The sequence below is a fragment of the Eschrichtius robustus genome, chromosome 5 (genome assembly GCF_028021215.1).
Source record: "Eschrichtius robustus isolate mEscRob2 chromosome 5, mEscRob2.pri, whole genome shotgun sequence".
Classification (NCBI taxonomy): Eukaryota; Metazoa; Chordata; class Mammalia; order Artiodactyla; family Eschrichtiidae; genus Eschrichtius; species Eschrichtius robustus.
Genome location: NC_090828.1, coordinates 140794202 through 140797689, shown reverse-complemented (window position 1 = coordinate 140797689; position 3488 = coordinate 140794202). Strand labels below are relative to the sequence as shown.

The 3488-nt window shown below is 62.2% G+C and overlaps 1 pseudogene; it reads left to right on the top strand.

The window, feature by feature from the left end:
• The first annotated feature begins 809 nt into the window (after positions 1-809).
• Positions 810-3135, top strand: LOC137764976 (nucleus accumbens-associated protein 1 pseudogene; annotated as a pseudogene).
• The last annotated feature ends 353 nt before the right edge of the window (positions 3136-3488 follow it).

The window sequence follows — 3488 nt, the reverse complement described above, 5'->3', positions numbered from 1 at the left end:
GGCCTGACTTAATCAGTGGAAGCCATATAAAAGAAGGTGTAGGCATTCCCTGAACCAGACTCTTAACAGGGGCTGGGTCTACAATTATTCTCCCTAACTGGATCTTCCCTTCCTGACTACCTGTGGACAACAACTTCAGCTTCTGTCCATGGGGTTCCATCCTGCTTGTGAACATCTTTTTCTGATAGCATGTGGACAACAGCATTGGCCTTTGCCTGTGGATTCCAGCCCACCCACTAACTTTCCTTCCTAATGGCCTGTCCTACGCATTTTGGACTTGCTTAGCTTCTGCCTCCATAATCATGTAGCAAATTTCGTGTAATCAATCTCTTAATATAAGTGTTATAGGGCTTCCCTGGTGGCACAGTGGTTAAGAATCCGCCTGCCAATGCAGGGGATGCAGGTTCGAGCCCTGGCCCGGGAAGATCCCACATGCCATGGAGCAACTAAACCTGTGCGCCACAACTACTGAGCCTATGCTCTAGAGCCTGCGAGCCACAACTACTGAGACTGAGTACCACAACGACTGAAGCCTGCATGCCTAGAGCCCGTGTTCCACGACAAGAGAAGCCACCCAATGAGTAAGCCCGCACACCGCAACGAAGAGTAGCCCCCACCCGCAGCAATGAAGACCCACTGCAGCCAAAAATTAAAATAAATAAAATAAATAAATTTATTTTTAAAAATCTGATTAAAAGGAAGCGGAGGCCGCGGAGGCCGCGGAGGCGGACGCCGAGGCCCCGGCCCAGGGGGGCGCGCCCTGGGCCCAGGCCCGGCCCCAGCCGCCGCTGCGGAGCTCGCCAGGAGCCCCCGGAGCGCGGCCACGGCGCAGCCGCCGCCGCCATGGCCCAGACCCTGCAGATGGAGATCCCGAACTTCGGCAACAGCATTCTGGAGTGCCTCAACGAGCAGCGGCTGCAGGGCCTGTACTGTGATGTCTCGGTGGTGGTCAAGGGCCATGCCTTCAAGGCCCACCAGGCCGTGCTGGCCGCCAGCAGCTCCTACTTCCGGGACCTGTTCAACAGCAGCCGGAGTGCGGTGGTGGAGCTGCCGGCGGCTGTGCAGCCCCAGGCCTTCCAGCAGATCCTCAGCTTCTGCTACACAGGCCGGCTGAGCATGAACATGGGCGACCAGTTCCTGCTCATGTACACAGCTGGCTTCCTGCAGATCCAGGAGATCATGGAGAAGGGCACAGAGTTCTTCTTCAAGGTGAGCTCCCCCAGCTGTGACTCCCAGGGCCTGCACGCCGAGGAGGCCCCCTCGTCCGAGCCCCAGAGCCCTGTGGCGCAGACGTCGAGCTGGCCGGCCTGCGGCACCCCACTGCCCCTCGTGTCTCGCGTCAAGACGGAGCAGCAGGAGTCGGACTCCGTGCAGTGCACGCCCGTGGCCAAGCGGCTGTGGGACAGCAGCCAGAAGGAGGCCGGCGGTGGCAGCAGTGGCAACGGCAGCCGCAAGATGGCCAAGTTCTCCGCGCCGGACCTGGCCGCCAACTGGCCGCCCCAGCAGGCCCTTGGTGGTGGCGGCGGCACAGCCCACCGGAGTGGCGGCGGGGCCCGGGGCCGGGCAGCCGGCGGGGGGCGTGGCGGCAGCGGCAGGCGGAGTGGTGAGTGGGCCCAGCACGTCGGAGCGGACCAGCCCGGGCACCTCAAGCGCTTACACCAGCGACAGCCCCGGCTCTTACCACGAGGAGGATGAGGAGGAGGACGCGGGCGAGGAGGGCACAGACGAGCAGTACCGGCAGATCTGCAATATGTACACCATGTACAGCATGATGAACGTCGGCCAGACCGCCGAGAAGGTGGAGGCCCTCCCTGAGCAGGTGGCCCCCGAGTCCCGGAATCGCATCCGAGTGCGGCAAGACCTGGCGTCTCTCCCTGCTGAGCTCATCAACCAGATCGGCAACCGCTGCCACCCCAAGCTCTACGATGAGGGTGACCCCTCTTAGAAGCTGGAGCTGGTAACAGGCACCAACGTGTACATCACCAGGGCGCAGCTCATGAACTGCCACGTCGGTGCGGGCACGCGGCACAAGGTCCTGCTGCGGCGCCTCCTGGCCTCCTTCTTTGACCGGAACACGCTGGCCAACAGCTGTGGCACCGGCATCCGCTCTTCCAGTAACCACCCCAGCCGCAAACCGCTGGATAGTCGCGTCCTGCACGCTGTCAAGTACTACTGCCAGAACTTTGCTCCCAACTTCAAGGAGAGCGAGATGAACGCCATCGCAGCCGACATGTGCACCAATGCCCGCCGCGTTGTGAGGAAGAGCTGGATCCCCAAGGTCAAGCCGCTTATGGCCGAGGGTGACGCCTACACCACCTTCATCAGCTACAGGGGCAAGATAGAGCCGGACATGATGGGTGTGGAGCACGGCTTCGAGACGGCCAGCCATGACGGCGAGGCCGGCCCCTCGGCCGAGGAGGCCCTCCAGTAACCCCCACCGGACCCTCCCGCGGGGCCGTCACACTCCCCCTCCTGTCACACCCGCCCGCCATCTTGGTCACGAGCTACTGTCTGTCCTTCCCCAGGACCCGCGGGGGGCACTGCATGCTCCTGGCCCCTCTGCCTCCCCGTCCCACCCCCTGACCCCAATCCGATCGGGGATCCGGGCTGGGAGAGGACGGCAGGTGGTGCGAGGTCTGCGTTGCCTTCTGTAGCACACACTCGTGCACAGTTGGGGGGCTCTTGCTCCCCCTCTCCTAACCCCTAGCAACTGTCTCCCCACTCACCAGGCCAGGCACAGGGAGGGGCTGGCCTGGGGGGCTTGGGAAGACCCCCTTCCCAGGCGCTGGGCCACCTAGCCGGAGCATTCCTCAGCCTCCGCCCACCACTGCAGCCCCTTGGGACTCACAGGGGCCCCGGGTTCTCAGGACCCCTCCCGCCACCACCTCCCAGTGCTTCCACGTTTCCAAAAGCGCCTTCCTGTCTCCCTCGTCTGTCCCTGCGCCTGGGGGCTGGGGTAGGCGAGGCCGTGAGGACTGCCCATTTTACAGCTGAGGAAACTGAGGCTCAGAGAAACTCCATGACCGACCTAAGGTGGCGGGCGGTGGCAGGCCCAGCGCCCTTCTCTTCCCCCACCTGTGCTCAGCCTCTCTTGCCGCCACCAGCCCCCTGGGGCCTGAGAGGGGCAGGTCCTGAGAGGGGGGCCCTTGGGGGCAGACCAAGGGTCTCTGAGGATAGAAGAAGTTTCCGGGGCTCGCAGAAGCGTGTGGGTGTGCATGTGTGTGTGTGTGCACGCGTGCGTGTGTAGAAGTTTTGCTTTTAAACAGATGAAGACGTGAGAGGCAGTAGGACCAGGGGTGGAACCCAGGGGAGCAGGCTGGGGGGTGCTGCTGCCTTTCCCTCCCTTCCCCCCCCCACCCCCCACGGCAGGGCTCCCAGCCCCCACCCCCTGTACATACTTTTTAAAACATTTTTTTAGCTAATGAAATATTGAAGTATAAGATTCCTTTTATTTTTCAAACCAACGGGACCGTGTCTGATGTCCCCTT